Genomic DNA, 20286 nt, shown 5'->3' with positions numbered 1-20286 from the left:
GGAGTCCCTGTACTCACACAATGGTCTACAAGCATCTAACAATCTCGGCCACCCCTCCGCACACAGAGGTGGCCAATGGCCAACTCAGGATTTCCCACCGGCAACAGCTTTCATAAGCAAGAGAACTCACCCTCGAGGCTTATAACCCGCGCAGCAAGATGAGTAATTCTCCGTATCCGCTTGCCGGAATCTTAAAAGGTTTTAGAGAGGTCTGAGCAGGGTTCAGCCGTGTATACGGTCCAGACGGTCTCAACCTCACATTACTATCTCACCGCTGGTTCCTTGAGCGGGCTTCTAGCGCCCGGAAGGCCAGCAGACCGCATGCGCAGGTCAAGCTCGAGGGTCGGCAGTCACGCGGTCGGCGCTACCGCCTCTAAGGGCTGATGCTGGGAACAATGTGGATGAAGCACGAGTTCGGCTCAGCTCGAGAAGCCAAATAAATAAAGAGGAGCCGGAAGGAGGAATAACAGAGGGACATGAGAAACTTTTGGGGATAACGGACATGTGTGTTTCTTGATGAATTCCATGGGTGAGTGTATATATATGTTCAGATTATCAAATTGTGCACTTTATATATGTGCAGTTTCTTGAATGTTGAATATTCCTCAATAGAGCTATTTTTTTAATATGAAAGGATCAATTTTTCACGTAATAACTACCTTTGTGTACTGTTTTGCTTAGTGCTTTCTCATTTTTTAATCACGACCACCCAGGGAGTTGGATATTCTGATGACTTTGATGATACTATCGTTATATGCTGTCATTGTATGATTGTGCCCAAGTAACATATGATGAAATCAGAGGCTCAAAGGCTAATGCCTGGCCCAATTTCAGAAAGACTTCGTCAGCAAACATCTTGTGGAGAATTGTTTAGAAGCCAATGAAACATAGGACAAACCTGACTTTATTGCCCTGGCCCTCCATCACTGTCTCCTTGTGATCCACTCCCTCAACACTAAGAGACCCTCACTAAATTTAAGAGTGCATACTAATCTGAGTTCCCATCATGGCTCAACAGAAATGAATCTGACTAGTGTCCATGAGGATGTAGGTTTGATCCTTGGCCACGCTTAGTGGGCTTAGGATCCTGGGTTCCTGTGAGCTGTGGTGTAGGTCACAGACGCAGCCCAGATCCGGCGTTGCTGTGGCCTGGTGTAGGCTGGCGGCTATAGCTCCCATTAGAACCCTAGCCTGGGAACGTCCACATGCCGTGAGTTCGGCCTTAAAAAGAAAAAGAAAAGCGTCCATGATACTCTCAATTCCCAGTCTCCCCAGAAATGTGAGGTAATAGCATCTCAATCTGCACCATCCGATGCAGTAGCCCGTCACCACCTCAGCTGAAGAAGTGTCACTCATCCAAATTGTGGTGTTGTGTAAGATACAGCCCAGGTTTTATTTTATTTATTTATTTATTTTTGTCTTTTTAGGGTCTCACTCGCTGGGCATATGGAAGTTCCCAGGCTAGGAGTCAAATGAGCTATAGCTGCTGGCCTCCACCACAGCAATGCCAGATCCAAGCTGTGTCTGCAACCTATGGCACAGCTCACAGCACTGTTGGATCTTAACCACTGAGCAAGGCCAGGGATCGAACCTGCGTCCTCATGGATCCTACTCAGGTTCCTTACCTTACCGCTGAGCCACAATGGGACCTCCTAGCCCAGATTTTAAAGATGTAAATATCTCATTAACATTTTTTATATTGATGACATGACATGTTGAAATTATAATATATTGGATATATTGGGCTACATAAAATACATTATCCATTAATTTCATCTATTTCTTTTTACTTTTTGTTTCCTAGAAAATTTTGAATTGCACCTATGCCTTGCCTTATATTTCTCTTGGACAGCACTGATCTAAATCCTACCGCGAAATGCAATATGTCTTTTGGTATGAAAATTTCAGGAAAATAATGAACTTGCATTTTAGTCATGGAGTGATCTAGTTTCAGATTTGAAAAGGGTGGAAGGCTCTTGGTAGGATGGCCCTGAGAGTATCTGTGGGGTACTTAAAGAAAAATGAGCCTAGGGAGGGTATCAGATGATGACTGGAAAGAGAAGGGTACAGCTGATCATGAACTCATAGTAAGTGGTGGAAAATATTCAATCCAAATTTTACTTGAAAAATGGGCCTAAGCAGGGCAGGAAATGATGAGTGGAAGAAAAAGGGGTACAGCTGATTGTGAACTCATAGAAGGTAGTGGAAAATAGTCAATCCAAATTTTATAAGCCAGTTCTTATTCTGGAATGCTTTGGAATATGGTGCAAAGCGTTTTGATGCCTCAAGCTCCAGTGGATGTTTGTGGCAGGCATGAAAGTTGAGCCAACCCAGAGTGGTCTGGGCCCAACCAAGGACTTATCTGTGCCTCTATGACTAAGGCAAGATTTGGGACGGCAGCTGCAGTTTTTGCCTCTGTGGCTTAAAATCTTGATCTCCTCGTAGACTTTGCCTTATGCCAGACTCTTGTGCACCATATTGCTCTCTCTACAGCTCTTTTTCTCAGTCAGCTAGAGCTCTGTCGCCGTGGATGGATTCGTGCAAGTGTCAGTGGATCCTGGAAGCCGTTCTCGGGCCAACCAACTCACTCTTCCTAAGTCAGGTAGGTGCTTGAGTCCCCTTGTACTGGCAGAATTGCTGCATTCCAAGACTTGGGAGGTAGTACTCAGTCCTCATTATTTATATTAAACCCAGCTCATGTAAAAATACTGTCGAAATTGCAAAGCATGACAAATGTCACCATAGCAGAGCCAAGTCTTACAGGAAAATTGTGCTCTCCCAGATTATTTCCTCTGGAATGCCTCATGCTGCCATGTTAACCCCCTCCCTAAGTGAAATCTTTCCATCTTGATGGATATCTTCCTGTTGTAGCTGTTAAGGAGTCAATATATAGCATCCTTTTTTATCACCTTCTGAATTTGGAATCAATGGAAAAACAGACCCAGGAGTCAGACAGATGGTGGGAGAATGTGGGTTTAGATGAAAGGCCCAGAAATCTCCCTAATACTTCATCTCTGAGTAAGAGAGATGCCCACCCAGTCACGGATAGAGCTGGACACCGAAGGCCTGCTCCAAGTTTTGTGCGTGAATGAATGGACCTGTGTGCAAACATTCAGCAGCCATCCCTAAAGAAAGAGTCCAATAAGGCCCTTACTGGGCATGCTCAGTAATGTCAACCAAACTCCAGTTAAATAAGCTTGGAGGAATAAGTTGTGGGGATAAAAGCAAGTTACTGCAGCAGAAGTCCTTTTACATAGAAACATTAGGCCAGGAAAATGGATATCCCCCCACCCCTGCTCCTACATGAATACATTTATCTGCATATTTTAAAAGATGTTAACAGGTTTTTATAACCATACTTATCAGTACTTGGCCTGTAGACCTGCAGAATGTATCTTCCTTGATGGAGGTTCTCTCCATTCATTCCAAAAATATCTGCTCAGTGCCTACTACAAGCTAGGCACTGTTCTAGGTGCTACTAGGTGAAGAACCAGACCAATATCCTGCCATAGCGGAGCTTATATTTTAGCAGGAAAGACTGAAAAATAAATTTATTTCCACAGCCCGTAGCACAGGGCTATCTTTGCCTAAGGTGCTCTATAAAAATATGCAAATCTGGACACAAGTCACAAAGCAGAATTTTGTGGAAACAAAAATAAATATTCTCATCTTTTTTAGTTTGAATGGCTCAGACAGGCTAATCAGAATGGAGAAGAGTATTTAACCCAAGATCTTCCTCTAAAACATACTCAAGGTCCATTTATTTCCAAGGTGGCCCTTCCATATAATGTTATCATGTAATGTGATAACTGAAGCCCACATTGTGAAAACGTGGTGGCAAGATGCTGGGTGGGTCTAATTTTCTCCTTGCCTTGTAAATCTTTAAAGCTCTTGAGAGTAGGAGTTTAAGATGGGTGATGAGTTGTAGGCTTATGTGGAAAATGACTTAACCTGACTGTTTAAGAAACTGCATTGCTAGTAAGCCATAGGTCGAAACCCCTCAAAATATCGGTATATCAAAAACTTCTACAATGTTATCAAGGAGAGGAAGATAGATTTGGGGAATTTTCCTAAAGTGCTTGAATTCGTATTATCTTTTTCGTGGTCTAGGAGATTCTGCTAACAGCCCTGCTGATTTTCCATCAAGGGTACAGTGTGATGGAGTGTAAGGCAGGCTGCTCTCATTCATAGATCAACAGTGAAGGGGACAGATTTGTCGTTTTTATCAGCATTAGCAGAGCTAAGCACATTTGTTCACAGGTGTTAGGAATCACCATTTGAATGAAAAGGCGGACAGGGAAATCGTATTTGTCTAGTGAAAGCATAACAAGTATACACACAGTCTACACCCTAGTATATAGCATGACACAGTCTCTGCTGATGGTACCTGCATCAAAAAAATCTTGGCTGCTCTTTCCTTGAGTTCCTTCTTTAAATGGAATTAGCGGCTTTTAAATCCTTACGATAATCTTATTGATAGGATGGTGGCATTGTGTATCAGCAACAACATTTTCATGATCAGTTTGGGCCTGAACTTGTGAGATGATCCCTCCCAATTTTTAAGAACTAGAAAATGGGACTTGTGAAGAGTGGCATGTAAAATTCCTTGACAGGCCTCGGATTGGGACTCAGAGCATCTAATTCCAAAATTGTTTTAGTCTCTGGAGAAATAATATCTCCTGCATTTGTCCTGTTGATTCCTTGCGGATTAAATTTGCTAAGGAGGAGTTCCCATCGTGGCTCAGCTGAAATGAACCTGACTGGGAACCATGAGGTTGCGAGTTCGATCCCTGACCTCCCTCAGTGGGTTAAGGATTCGGTGTTCCCGTGAGCTATGGTGTAGGTCTCAGACGCGGCTTGGTTCCTGCATTGCTGTGGCTGTGGTGTAGGCCGTTGGCCACCGCTCCTATTAGACGCCTAGCCTGGGAACCTCCATATGCCCCGGGTGTGGCCCTAAAAAGACAAAAAAACCCCAAAAAGAATCGCTAGAGAAAGGCAGCCTTAGGCAGGGTTCACAGCAGAAACAATTGTTTTTTTGAATCCCCTGGCCTTGGAACATGGGAAAATCCCCCACTAGATCTTACACACATTTTCCTTAGAATTTGTTGGGAATTTTATTGTAAAATTCTGCTTCAAGGTGCAATTGATAATTTGACCTACTGACCTCAACACATTTTTTTTATCAGACATTTTTGTCACACACGACCGGATAGTCAGCAATATTGCCATTGGTTTACAGGTTTCCCTGGAACATGGGAATAAATTCTGGTGTGCCTATGAATTTTTTTCTTGTAAGAAAAGCAAGTGAGAAAACAAAATACTTGGAAAATGAATAAAATATGAACTTAAAATTCATTGCATTCCCCAAACAATAAGAAGATTTGGCATAAATATACTCACCTCTGCCCATTGTACCTAGAGTGCTATAGATATTGCTGAACATCTGGTGCATAGGGTCTCCCACTGTTCCATTCCCCTCTCCTCTGAGATATGCAGACAGACCCCATCAGCATTTCTAGGGAGGATAATATAATTATATCAATTTACTGGATTTTGATGTGTGAAGAATGAATTAGGTAGCACTTTCCTAGCAATAGGAATATATGCAAACAATGTTATTGAGTGAGCATTATGAATTAATTTAACCTAATTGTTAGTAGATAAATATTACCTAGTATTTCGATTGTCATCCCTCCACCAGAAGAGCAAGCATCGTTGAATAAATATGATTTTAATCAGGATCAGGTCTGGATTATTGGTTTATTTCTAGTCCAGATTTTTTTTTTCACTTAGAAAATATTTACCCTGCTTAAATTATAGATATTACCTGTTGTTTGGAGTGAATATTTTACAAAGCCATCTCAGATCTGTGTAGCTTAAAGTTTCCAATAACTAAGAAGGGAGAGGGGCTCGAATATCCATTTTTTTTCCCAAGATGTGTCCTCAAACCTGTGTCAGTGTACCTACTTCACGGCCTGCCTTTTGTAATTTTTCCAGCCATCATCATTTTTGCTTCTTCGCATTCTTCTGGCTTCTCTGAGAGAATCCTAGCCCACATTAGCTGCCCCTAAATGGTAACCATTATAAGGACCCCTCACCCACTTCTAATCCCACTCTACTTTTCAAGAGGACAAGGTGGGGGTCCCTACAACTGAGGTCACTGTTGGTCCTTCGTAGAAGTTGGTTTTTCATCTGTTGGCTACTGGAGATGCTGGGGTTCCCTTAACCTCTTCCTCAGTGAGATCATCCCCTGCCATTCTGCCCCCCCTTCCCAAATTCTTGTATACTTGTATCCTGCTGAGACAGGGTGGGCAATGCTCAGAAAGCAAAGACACTCTTTGTCCTGCTCTTACAGCCTGGACTAGAGCCAGCGCCAAGCAGGCTTCCAGCACTCCTTTCTTAACCCTTCGTTAGCCTACCAACAGAAAGCCCAGTAAGGTCCATCTTACCCACACCAGAGGAAGAAAAAAGAGGAAGACGAGGAAAGGAAGGAAACTGGCCCCCGCCCCCACCAAAGGCTCCCCAGTGTATGACCTTGACACATAGAAGGGTTTATTTCTCCAAGAATTCTGGGGTGGAGTTAGGGGTGTGGCAGAAAAAGGGAAGGATCTGCTGGAAATAAATTGATGAGGTGGCAGATTAAAACTTTCCCTCGGTATTTATGTGCAGAATCTTTATATCTAGTTGGCCTTTTTTAAATTATTAAGATATAGCAAGATAACAGTTATTCAGTGATAGAACAAAGGTTCGTCGAGTCCCTGTCCTGTTCAAGGACCTGTGTCTTTTGTGTGGCGTCAGTGGACACAGGAAGAATATGGCAAGGAGTCTGCCCTTTGGAAGCCTTGGGTTCCTAATGACGTGACATCCCATACTAGGGAGCTCCAAGGACATGACATTGATGACATGACCCTCAGTTGCCACAATTTGAACTTCTCAGTGATATGCAGTTAGAAGACCATCCAGCTGAAAAGCCCAGAAGTCAGAAGTGCTTTCTCAGGAGGAATTATTTCCTCTGCTGTGCTTTATAAGGGGGAGATAAACCCTTGGCTTCCTGACAATAAGATATACTTTTTGTGGTGTTTTTCTGGTCATAGGGATGGTGAGGACCTGCTCCACACTCTCGGTACCTATTTTCCTTAAAACTGACAGCAGGCCTTTTTTTAAAAAAGCGGGATAACCAGCAGTAGGAGTGCAGCCTGTGGTTATGAAATGGAATAATCTTAACTAGGAGTTTACTGACAATAGTGAATAGTTAGTGCTTTCCTGTCCCGTCTGCTGTAACTATTTTAATAGTCCCTCTTAGAAATATGCATTGAAATAAATTCCAAGATTGATGATACATTAATAATGTATTTCAGATATTATACAGAACTCTCAAAAACCTAACTGAATGTTTAAGTAACCATTCATAATTTACAAAGTTTGCGTGAACACGTTAGCTCTTTACACAGCTCCACAAAGCAAATAAAATGATCCTCATTTTTATAGATGAAGACACTGGTTCCAGGTTCAGAGCTTTGTCTAAAACAGTAGTTCTCTAGGGCGGTGATTTTGCTCCCCAGGGAATATTTGGCAGTATCTGGAGACATTTTTGGTTGGGGACGCTACCGGCATTTGTGAGTAGAGAGGAGAGATGCTGCTAAACATCCTACAATGCACAGGACAGCCTTTCACGTGGAAGAATTATCCAGTCCAGAATGTCAGTAGTTCCAAGGCTAAGAGAAACTGGTCTAGGATCACACTGTTAATAAGATCTGAACCCAGGCTTATTATCCTTAACCCAGTCTTTTTTCTGTTATCCCTAAAGCAGAGTGTTTTCATCTTGAATTGAATGGGGAAGCATTGCCTATTATATTTTATATTATGTTCGTTTTCTTCTCTTATTGCTGAACTCTTGGGAAGGGGTGGAAAATATACCTTGAGTAGACAAGGAAATGTTACCATATAGTATAAAATTGTTGCCAGTAACAATGGAAAAGCTTCCAGCATAATTCCCACCCACCTCCAACACACACTTTCCAACTTTATCCAACTCATTATATCTGCAGTTACAATTTTTTGGACTACAATGGGTGATAAAATTTCACCATGTTTTCCCAATTCTAACACTGAGATAGACCACATCTAGAAAAGATGGGAGGGAGGAATAAATGATTGATTAGCACGTGTGAGTTCCTAATTATCGATGGTAATGGCCCGTGGATGTAATGTGAATTTGCCAAAGCTGCTGATAACCCAAAAGTCATTTTTATTGAGATTTGGACTACAAAACATTTTTTTAAAGGAGAGTCATCTATCTAATAATTACGTTAATTTTGAGGTAAGCTATGATAGCAGTTATTTTTAATTCCCTAAATACACATCACTGTGAGGCAGGAGAGACATCCAAGAATGTGCTAGTCAGCAGGGGATGCCAACAAAGATTAAAAACTGGAACGGGATTTGTAAAGGAATAGCTTAAAAAACTGTAATACAGGCCAAGCCGAGCCAGGAACAGTGGAGTTAAGTCACGAATTCCAGAACCAGGCACCCTGGGTTCTAACCCAGCTCAGCTGGTTACCTACTCACTTTATGACCATGAGCGAGTTACTTAATTTCTCAGTACCCCAGTTTACTCAACTGTAAAATGGGTGTGTACTTCTGCCTACCTCATAGGGTGGTCTTAAGAACTAAATGTATTTAAAATATGCCTGGCACATAATGCGTGTGAATGCTTTATGTTTTCTACATTATGCAGGTGTTACTGCAAATAAAGCAAACCTATGTATAGTGATGTGAAAACATGGCATGAAATACTATTCAGTGAAAGAAGAAAAGAAATGCACAGCGCAATAATTATAGCACTGTCCCATTTATGTTTTCTAAAACCCTGATGACTAGATAGGTGAGTTGTAGGTGGTGGAGTGAAGAAGAACTTGACCCTTTTTTTCAATAAAAGATACTTCTTGCTTTAGGAGTAGGTGGACTCAGAGGCCACTTGGAAGCATATTTTCTTTTGCTTTTCTCAGTAATAGAATGTAAGGCCAAGAGACCAGATTGGCCCAGGGGAAGGGTGTAGAAGAACCTTTTAAGTTCCATTAAAGATTGGCTCTCCCAAGAGCACTAGGTAAGCACAGCTGGTCTCTTGGGAGGAGGTGGGCAAGCTGAAAGCGAATGAGTGAGCTGCCTGGGAGGACTGGCTTCTTCCTTTCTCAGAATAACATGGTTAGACCTTCTCTGACTGCTGTAATAGCATGATCATGTTGGAAGTCTGTCAGCATGAACATAGTCCAGTGGTCCTGAGGGAAAAGGAGCCTGATTGTGTGGCAAAGCCTAGGTACCCTGGTCTAGCAATGCATGGGGATGGCCACTTCTGGTCTAGGCATAGCTGAGGGCAGAAGTCCATTTGAACCCACATCTTTGGCTCAGAAATTGCACATGTGAGTGTGGACAAGAGTGGATAATATTGAATCCCACGTGTAGGGCAAGACTGTGTTGCTGCAGGGATCCTACTAGCAAGAACATCGCTGTGGCTCTGGGTGACACCATCCCCCTGCACAGGAACGGCTATCAATAGGAACACTGGGGCCGTCACAGAAACCCTAGCAGGAATGGATTAGTCTTGTCAGTTTCCTCTCCTCCACACTTTGGAAGCAAAATGGATCTCTTGGACTGAGCAAGTACCAGATTATTAAGACAGTCTGGGGAAGGGGTACATATTGGATTTATCAAAATAGAAGGAGATATGAATGTAAATAAGTGTAGATATATTCATCAGAGATAGATGAATACATAGATTGATGGAAAGATGATAGATAGATAGATAGATAGATAGATAGACAGATAGATAGATAGATAGGTGATAGATAGACAGATAGGTGGATAAAGATATTTTGACCCTTAGTAATGATTTGACCCTACAGTGCCTTTGGAACTCTAGCAGCTGCAAAGTAGGTGCGACTGTTTTATATTGGTTCAGAACTCTGGACCTGTGTGTGTGTGTGTGTGTGTGTGTGTGTGTGTGTGTGTGTTGTTTGTATGTGCCGTGCACATGCAACTCAAACGTCTCAGGACTAACAAAACTGGCATAACCTGGCTGCTTTTGGTCATGTGTCCAGTGATATTCTGGTAAATGTTTAACATCTGGCTTTCTGGAGGTGGGGGGTGTGGAATGGAGGGAGAATCTTGATTTTTAGCACTTGCTAATTTCAGTAGTTGAAATGCCCCCTCCTGGGCTGATTTCATCTGTCTAGGCGACATCACTGACTGTGGAATTGGGGAGACTATACACTAGCGATTCTCCTGAGCTAGAGCAAGCTGGCTTCCACACACCATTGTATAAGTCAGAACCTCGGGGATTGGGGTCCAGGGGTCTGAGTTTTAGCAAGCCCTCCAGATTATTGCGATGCCCCCAAAAGTTTGGAAAGCACTGCAAAATCATCATGGAAGTCGGCTGGCTTCTAGCTTCTCTGCAGAAGTGAAAGTGCAGTCATTGAGAACATCCAGAGGAGCAACTTTGTTGAAGCCACAGATTCTCCCACGCAGCAGGCGTGTGGGGTTGTGAACTTCAGTCTGGAACCTCATCAGTAGAATCTCCAGGTTTCAAGACAGGAAGACAAAGCGTCCAAACAATACATTTGAAGAGAGAGCAGCCACAGGAACACTGAAAATATGGAAGAAATGAGAATGGGATTTGCCAGGAGTCAATCCTAAAAGACCTGAGAAGAAGTCCTCAGAAGTTTCTTGTGAGTTATCTCAGAAAGAAAAACAAAAAGTAATCTTTATCAAAGGCTAACAGCCAAGCTATAGAACCTAAATGCAATCTGTAAATGGCTTAAGCAGCATATGATAAAATTTGTCACCCACCACAAATAGATTGAAGACTCAGGTTAGGAAAATTTAGATCTCCAAAATTTGCTCCAAAATTGAGCTTGAGAGAAATAATGGTAATATTGTTTGGTTTCTTGTGAACATGCATATGTATTACAGTAGACTTTAACTTTTAAATTTCTGAAGTTACAAAGAAAACACATTTTTTTTAATTGTGGTTTAAAAAACCCCCACACAACATAAAATTTACCGTCTTCACCATTTTAAAGGTGCATCAGTGTTAACACATACACATTGTTATACAACAGATTGTAGAACTCGTCATCTTGCAAAACTGAAATTCTTTACTCTTTGACCAATGACTCCCCTTTCCTCCCTCCCCCCAGCTGCTGACAATCACCATCTACTTTCTGTTTCCATGAATTTGATTGCTTTGGATTTCCATATAAGTGGAACTGTGCAGTATTTGTCTTTTTGTGATGGGCTTGGCATAATGTCCTCAAGGTTCATCCACAATGTCACATATCCCAGGATTTCCTTCTTTTTAAGGACTGAATAATATTCCATTGTATGTGTATACCACATTTTCTTTATCCACTCCTCCTTTAGGTTGATTCCACCTCTTGGCTTCTATGACTTAAACTGCAGTGAACATAGATGTGCACATATCTCTTTGAGAACCTGTTCAGTTCTTTTGGATATATGCCCCAAATGGGACTAGAAAGCAGTTATGAATTAGGTTATTGATCATCAAATATAATAATTAATACAAGATTTTAAAAGTCATAGCTAGATATTTGTTGAAAATTGACAAAAATTTCAATGCCTATGCAGAGAAGAGTGTTAAGCCTTGGAACAATAAAGAACTCTAAGACCGTCTCTGCCCTCCAGAGGTTTAGGGTCCAATTTGTGAGGGAAGACCGATATATAAATACAAAAATTACAATGAATTATACTAAAAATAAAGAGTTCATCTAATACATTGCTGGTGCAGGTACAGATTGGTCTAACCTCTTTGGAAAATTGTCTGGCAACATCTACCAAAATGAAAATATGCCTACATGTGACCCAGCAATTCTAGCTATTCTAGGCATATACTAGATACATCTAAGGTACAGATCCAAGAGAAATAGGTGCATATATCCACTCAAAAGTCAGGTATAGAATATTTAAAGCACATTTATTCATAGCAGCCAAAATTTTGGAAACAAATTTGGGGGGGGGTGTTGAATGGATACATTGTTGTATATTCTTACAATGGAACATGATTCAGCAACAAAAAGAATAGCCTGGTCCTATATGCAACTGTGTGGATGAAACTTACAGCTGTAATGGTAAGTGAAAGAAGCCAGAGGCACAAGAATATCTATTGGATGGTTCCAATTTCAAGAACAGGCAAAATTAATCTTTGGTGATAGAAATCAAAGAGTGCAGGTGTGACTTTGAAGGGAAAAGAGGTAGCCTTCCGGATTGTTAGAAATGTTCTATGTCTTGATTTGGGGAGGGATTACATCCATATATCTTTATGTAAAAATTTATCGAGCTGTAGATTTTTACTTTTTCCTATATCTATGTAGTACTGAAAATTGTTTTCTTTTTATGGCTATACCTACAGCATATAGAAGTTCCTGGGCTAACGAACCCGACTAGAATCCGTGAGGATTCGGATTCAATTCCTGACCTCGCCAAGTGGGTTAAGGATCCGGCAACACCGTGAGCTGTGGTGGAGGTCACAGATGTGGCTCAGATCCAGCCTTGCTGTGGCTGTGGCATAAGCTGGCAGCTACAGCTCAAATTCAAGCCCCGAGCCTTGGAACTTCCATGTGCTGCAGGTGCAGCCCTAAAAAGACAAAAAATAAAGTTTCTGGACTAGGGGGTCTAATCAAAGCTGCTCCTGCCACCACAGCCATGGCAACCAAGGATCCAAACCTCATCTGCGAACTATGCTGCAGCTTGGGGCAACACTGGATCCTTAGCTTACTCAGCGAGGCCAGGGATCAAACCCACATCCTCACAGAAACTAAGTTGGGTTCTTAACCCACTGAGCCACAATGGGAATTCCAACTACTGAAATTTTTAAAAAAGTTTGTAGTTGTGGTAGTTCAGAAGTGATGGGGAAAAATCAAAAAGCTGAAAGCCAACTTCTAAGGGGAGATGAGAATTGAGCTGTAAGAATTGAACTGAGGGTCATTTCAAGCTAGAGAAAATATGGGACAAATAAATGTCTGGTGACACAGATGTTTGGAAAGCCTGACAAACTCTGTGCTTGTCTCTCCAATACCCATGTTCCCTTCCCCCCAGTATGTAATAAGCCTTGGGAGTTGGGTAGGGTTGTCTTCACCTCAGCTCCAAGAGTGGACTTTAACTGGTTTGAGCCTTATCAACATAATTACTTAGAGATGAACAGAAACCAGTTATTACATGGTTTGGGTCAAAAATGGGTGTCTTCCCAAGATGATACAGTTGGAGTTCAACTGAGGTTTTAGTGTCAAGGCTTAGGGAGAACCAGCAACTCTCTCTTCCTGGAGACAAACAGAAAGACTTATATCTCCAGTTTCAGGTAGTAGCCATTTGGGGGAACATGAGGGAGTAAACATGATGTATAAAGTTGGGCTGAGTTGAAACGGCTGAGTTGAAAGAAATGTGGAAAAATGAATCTAGAGTCCTAATCAGTGGTTCCAGACATTTTAGATTTGTGAGCCTTTTATTGTTTATATCACTTTAAATGGATTTTTCTATTGCTTTGTACCCAAATAACTTTTCTAGTAACCCATACACAGCATCTCTTGGATGATTCTTTTTTTTTTTTTTTTTAAGTTTTATTGAAGTATAGCTGATTCACAAGGTTGTGATAACTTCTGCTGTACCACAAAGTCATTCGGTCATACTGATTCTTCTAGTTTCGATGGATAAAGCCACAGTCCTTCTTCAGGACGTCATAATTTGCTGGCAGAGAGAACCACAGTAGCTTTCTAACTGGTCTCTGCTTTCAGTTTCTTCTGACCTTCCTGACCTATCCTGTTGCTCCCTGAGTGATCTTCTCAGTTACATCTGATCACTGCTGCTGTGTACGTGACCCCAATGGCTCCATGCTTCGGGATTAAAGCCCAACTGGTCCAGGAGTTCCCATCGTGGTGCAGTGGTTAACGAATCAGACTAGGAACCATGAGGTTGCCGGTTCGGTCTCTGCCCTTGCTCAGTGGGTTAACGATCCGGCGTTGCCGTGAGCTGTGGTGTAGGTTGCAGACGCGGCTCGGATCCCGCGTTGCTGTGGCTCTGGCTTAGGCCGGTGGCTACAGCTCCGATTGGACCCCTAGCCTGGGAACCTCCATATGCCACGGGAGCAGCCCAAGAAATAGCAAAAAACAAAAAATAAATAATAAATTAAAAAAAAAATAAAGTCCAATGGGTCCAAATTTGTCAGCTGAGTTGTAACATGTCTAGTTCCCCTCAGGCACCCTAACAAGATCCTTACTCTCTAGCCTTCCAGCCTTTGCCAGAGTTAGTAGTTCAGCCCAGAATGGCCTTCTCTCTCTACCTGCCCAATGGGAATTCTACGTCTCTTTCCAGATCCAGACTTCTTAGATTTCTTCAGCTGATAATTTCTCATTGTGATAATTTCTCACTGTGGTAATTTCTCATTGTCTCCTGGCTCTCTTGATGGCTCTCACCTCAGTCTGTCAGGAGTTAAGTGATTTTTGTATGTCTGGCTTACCTACTAAGGTATGAATGCTGGGAGGTCAGAGGCCTATGTTTTCATCTGGAATTCCTCTCTGCACCTTGCAAAGTGTTTTTCATAGGCAAACCGCTCTATAAAGGTTGACTAAAGACAAAACTACCTTTAGGGAAGGAGATGGAGATTGAATTAGAGAGGTAAGTGGAGGGGTGGGAGCAGCTTTTGAAGGATTTAAAAAAAAAAAAAAACTAGGTTAGCTATATTAAGCTCAATAAATTTTATTGCACTTTTGAATAGGTGACAGTTTCTCCTGCTGTTTTCCAAAATTCCTTCTGTTCATCCTCCATTGCTTATTTTAAAACAATCTTTTATCTTTTTATCTGTCTCTTTTTCTTTGGTGGTGGGTGGCTGTTGGTTTTTGAAATAGTATGTAGTTTGTGAAGAGAAGAAATAGAATGAGAAGGCGATTAGCTTTCTTTCTTCTCCATTATAACCTCCAGTATACTTCATGAATACCCTTACTAGCAAAGCAATGAAGCCCATCAATGCAAGCAGTGGTTTTAAACAATTTTGATGGTAACCCCGTACTCACACACTATACTATCTATAGACACCTAAAACCAACTTTTGCAAAACAACACTTACTCTTAATTCATGCAGTGCATGCCAATATTTTCTGTTATTCTATTTCACTTCAAACAAACAAAATGTTGATCACAAATCACTAAATCAATTTCATGCCATTAAAAAGTTGAGACCAGCAATTTGGAAAATGTGACAATAAGGTAAACTATATGTTATAATTGCTAGGTTACAATCACTGGACAAGCACTGTGCTAAGTGTTGTCACTAATGTTATTATATTTAATCACTAATTTTATTATATTTAATTCAGTCTGTCCTGATAATTTTATGACAGATTATTATTTTAATTTTATTTTATTGGAGTATAATTGATTTACAGTGTTGTATTGTTTCAGTTATACAGCAAAGTGAATCAGTCATACATATAAATATAGGTGTTCTTTTTTCACATATAGGGTATTAAAAACTCTTGAGTATATTTGCCTGTGCTATGCAATAAGTTCTCGATGACAGATTATTATACCCATTCTGTAGATGAGGAAACTGAGGCTTGGGGCACACCAAATTTCCTGGGGTCACATAGCCACTATATGGCAGAGCTGAGACTTAAACACAGGTAGTCCATTCTTCTGCTTACAACTCAGTGACATGTGCCATGGCTTTATATCGAAGCCAATAGCAGAGAAAATTTATACATACTGGATTTTTTTTTTTTTTTTTTTGTCTTTCTGCCATTTCTTGGGCCACTCCAGTGGCATATGGAGGTTCCCAGGCTAGGGGTCAAACTGGAGCTGTAGCTGCTGGCCTACACCAGAGCTACAGCAACTCGGGATCCGAGCCGCGTCTGTGACCTACACCACAGCTCACGGCAACGCCAGATCCTTAACCCACTGAGCAAGGCCAGGGATCGAACCGGCAACCTCATGGTTCCTAGTCAGATTCGTTAACCACTGCGCCACGACAGGAACTCCCACATACTGGATTTTTAACCTTGCAGTACACACAGAGGACAGGACCACTAGAGTAGAGACAAAGTACTCTTTATGCAACTTCATTTCTTCTCTGGAACTCTCTTCCTGCCCTATTATCCCAATTTTTTTTTCTTTCTTTCTTTTTTTTTTTTTGCTTTTTAGGGACACATCCATGGCATATGGAAGTTCCCAGGCTAGGGGTTGAATTGGAGCTGCAGCTGCCAGCCTACACTACAGCTCACAGCAACGCCGGATCCCCTACCCACTGAGCAAAGCCAGGGATCAAACCTGCATCCTCATGGATCCTAGTCAGGTTTGTTACTGCTGAGCCACAACAAGAACTGCATATTCCAGTCTGTTAAGTCTCTCCCAAAAGGACAAAACCCTGAAAGTAGAACACTCAAACTATGACAGAGAAAACAGTTTTATGATTAGAAGGAAACCTTCCAGAAAGCTGGCACTAATTTGTTTGAGTCCTTTTTAAATTGACAAAACTCCATGAATGCTAAGTATGAAAGTTTTATTTTTTTTTAGCTTTCCTTTTCCAAAACATCTAAAAATAGGTAAAATAAAAATTGCACTCTGTTATATGCCTCGCTACAATAAGGGATGTTTATTATTTTAAACATGAGTCTACTGTCATACAACTTTATCTCCAAAGTTGCCTGATTTTCTGGGTCATTCTCGGGGGAATAATTTGGTTCCATAAACCATCAGTCATGTGCCAGGCGGTGTGCTATGTCATTAGGATACAAAACCTGCTCCTCACCTTTATAAACAGCTCCTCACTATAATAAACCAATGACTGTACAACAGAGGGATCCATGGAGAAATAGTCATACAAGGTGCAATTGAAAGACAGTGGATTAAATCACAATTCTGGGAAAGCAGAATTTTGATTTTACTTAATTTTAGATTTTTTAGTGTTTGGGTAAAGGGAACAAATAAAATGGGCAGTCTTTTAATTTTAGTGTCCACAAAGTTTGGTTACTTTAAAGAAGACTCAAAACGTTTAGTACCAGCCTTCTAGAAGGGTTCCCCCTAATCATAAAACTGTTTTTCTGTTACAGTTTGAGTATTCTATTTTAAGGATTTTTTCATTGTTTGAGGAACTTGCAAATTGGGAGACAAGGGCAGGAATAGAGTTCCAGAGAAGAAACGAAGATGTTATGCAGAGCACATTTTGTCTGTACTCTAGAGGTCTCACCTTCCTTTGTGTGAACTACAAGTTTAAAAGTTCAGCATAGGGAGTTTCTGTTGTGGATCAGTAGATTAAGAACCTGACTAGGATCTATGAGGATTCGGGTTTAATCCCTAGCCTTGCTCAGTGGGTTGAGGATTCGGCATTGCCATGAGCTGCAGCATGGGTTGCAGATGAGACTTGGATCTGGAGTTGCTACAGCTGTGGCATAGGCCAGCAGCTGCAGCTCCAGTTCGACCCTTAGCCCAGGAACTTCCATATGCCATGGGTGCAGCCCAAAAAATAGAAAAAGAAAAAGTTCAACACATGCAGCTTTTTTTGCAGCAACTGGCTGAGACCTACAGCCATGGCACGTGTCACTGAGCTGTAAGCAGGAGCATAGGCCACCTGTGTTTAAATCTCAGCTCTGCCATATAATAGCAGTGTGACCTCAGGAAATTTGTTGTGCCTTCAAGCCTCAATTTCTAAATCTTGGAAATGTTATAATAGTGAAGCGATACAATGACACCACCTTTTATTATATTCATAATAATGAAGAGGCTGTCCCCGTGGTTTGGCAATTTAAGGCAATTATCCTTGCTATCTTTTGGGTCTGGGATTCAGATGTCAAGGGGCCAGTGGTCTGTTGCAAATCAAACTGAATATTCACCAGCAACATTTACCAACAGTGAAATCAAGCTAAAAATGAAACCTTAAGAGAAACTGGTTTGAAATTCTTCATTCCCTTAACAAATAATAATATAACTATTATTATGTGCCAGACACATAGAGGGTACATAGGGGGAACAAGGTTCATTTGTCCCTGCATTTTTGTATCTATAGTCTGCTGGGAGAGATGGGCAGTATAGAAGTAAATATATCAACAAAAGGATCCCAACTGGGGCAGTTTCCACAAAGGACACAAAAATGAATGGGTGGCAGAGAATAATAAGATGGGGTGCTTAATTTAGGCAGAATGGTTAGAAATGACTCCAGGAGAAGGTGATATTTAAACTGACACTAGGAGAACAATAAGGAGCCAGCCTATGAACAACCAAGGGAAAGAATCATAGGACCTGCAAATGCAAAGGCCCTGGGGTATGCGGGACTGTTTGTGTATCATAAAGCTCTGGACTTCTTTCACTCACACCAACTGGATCCTTCCCCTTCTATCCTAACAGCTGCTTTTCTGACTCAGCTTCGCAGTATGTTTGTGGCTCCAGTTTGGGGTCCTGGAGGGTTGTGCCCTTTTGATACATCAACCTCAAAATATGCTAGGATAGCCCTCCCTTTCCCACACATCTGCCACAGGCTGTATCTTGCTTACGATGACTTCGCCATTCCATCAAGGTTGCCTTTGACAATTATATCATTCTGATTTCTTTACCTCTGTTTTTGCCTCAGGTCCTGAGAGAATAGCTGCTGACATAGGAAGACACCCAAAAATTATTTGCTGAATTTTGAGATGAATTTCATTAGATCATCAAAGATCTGATTGTGTGTGTATGTGGTTTTGTCTGCTTATTTATTATAAACCTGGAGAGGAGAAAACTGGATGAATTTGAAGGAGAATGTCATGACATTCTGGACTGCCACTCAGTTCTTAGAGGGCTACTCCAGGCTCTGTAACTCATTAGCAATGTGACCCAGGATGAGCCATTCCACTTGAGTCTTGACATCTTTCACTCAAATGAAGGGTTTGGTCCAGGCACCCTTCAATGTCTGTTCTTTACTATGACTCACTGGGTTTCAATACTTGCCACTCCTTCCACACTCCTATGAAAGAAATACTATCTTTAGGCATCAACTCCCTTTATGCAATAGTGATGCCTCACATTGGATTGGAATTTGTCATTTGCAGAGCACTTTCATCTCCACTACTGCATTTGATTTTAAGCAGTCAGATAATGTATTGAGGACAAGTTAATTTTTTTATGTCTGACAAGATGTGAAACTTGCCCAAGGTTACAATGGGTGAAAAAAGGGGAATGACAATGTACATACGCTCCTGACTATACGGCACAGTAAATTAGATAGAATCTCTGGCCCAAGGGAGTGGAACAAATTGTTGACCCCTTTAAGAGTAGTCACTACTTTTTTTTTGAATGATAAGGACTGTTCTGAAATGCTGAAATTCAAAGCTCTTTTCGTTGTTGCTGTTTTCTAGTTAAAGTGTTTGGTTGTAAGGATCAGAAAAGTACTCAGGTTAGCTCAGTTAGGAAAGGGGAGTGGTTCAGGGGTCAGTTATCTTTGGACAGGAGGTAAGTTAATCCTCAAATAATTGGGAAAGTATCAATAAGCATTTCTTCCCAGGACTAAATTGTCTGCTTTTCTCCCCAAACTTCCAAAATCTTTCTTTCTCATCTGAAGAGAAGTTTCCTCTGCTTAGTCATACTTTTTGTTTCCCCATAACCATGGCTCTCACATGGCTTGGCTTCCTGGCACCACAGCCCGGGTCAGCTGACTCCAACATCTTAGATCCATCACTCACTATAGACACTGCCAATCTCTTCCTCTTTTAGTTCCGATGGTCCAGTCAACTCAGGTGGGTGGGGCTGGGTCAGAAAAGAGTCATGCGATACCCCCATCAAGTTCTACCGTTATTATCGGGATTTATGAACAGGTTCCTAGGGAAAGGATTCTGTAGGTGATGGAGCAGCTACCCCAAAACATATCTGCTACATTTCCCTTTCTATCTTAAGTTCCTCTGGATTCTATCGTCTTCTAAGGTACCACCAGTCTTCATAAGCATACTTATTCTTCTGATGTTTCAGGGAAAAAAAAAAAAATTCAAATCTGTCCCTTAGTTAAAAAATAGGAAGAACAGTTGCATGGTTTTCTGACTGTAGGGTGCAGTTAAAAAAAAATCAGTAGCCAGCAACTGGGGTGCATTTAGGTCCTAGATGCTCCTCCCATTGATTTCTGGATGGATATATTCCTCTTGAAATTCAAGGGAAGGGGGAATCTTAAAATTTGGAAACTAGAAGGAATCTTATGGGATTATCTAATCTGTTCTCTGCATTTAACAGTAAAAGATACTGACATCAAGCCTTAGGTCCCAGGGC

General features: G+C 41.4%; 1 long non-coding RNA gene across 1 annotated transcript; it reads left to right on the top strand.

The window, feature by feature from the left end:
• Positions 397–18707, top strand: LOC110256984. Its single transcript, XR_002339086.1, has 3 exons — positions 397–529; positions 2494–2602; positions 18626–18707. It is a non-coding gene; the product is annotated as an uncharacterized LOC110256984 (long non-coding RNA).

The sequence above is a fragment of the Sus scrofa genome, chromosome 1, assembly GCF_000003025.6.
Source record: "Sus scrofa isolate TJ Tabasco breed Duroc chromosome 1, Sscrofa11.1, whole genome shotgun sequence".
Classification (NCBI taxonomy): domain Eukaryota; kingdom Metazoa; phylum Chordata; class Mammalia; order Artiodactyla; family Suidae; genus Sus; species Sus scrofa.
This window is presented reverse-complemented; position numbering and strand designations above follow the sequence as displayed.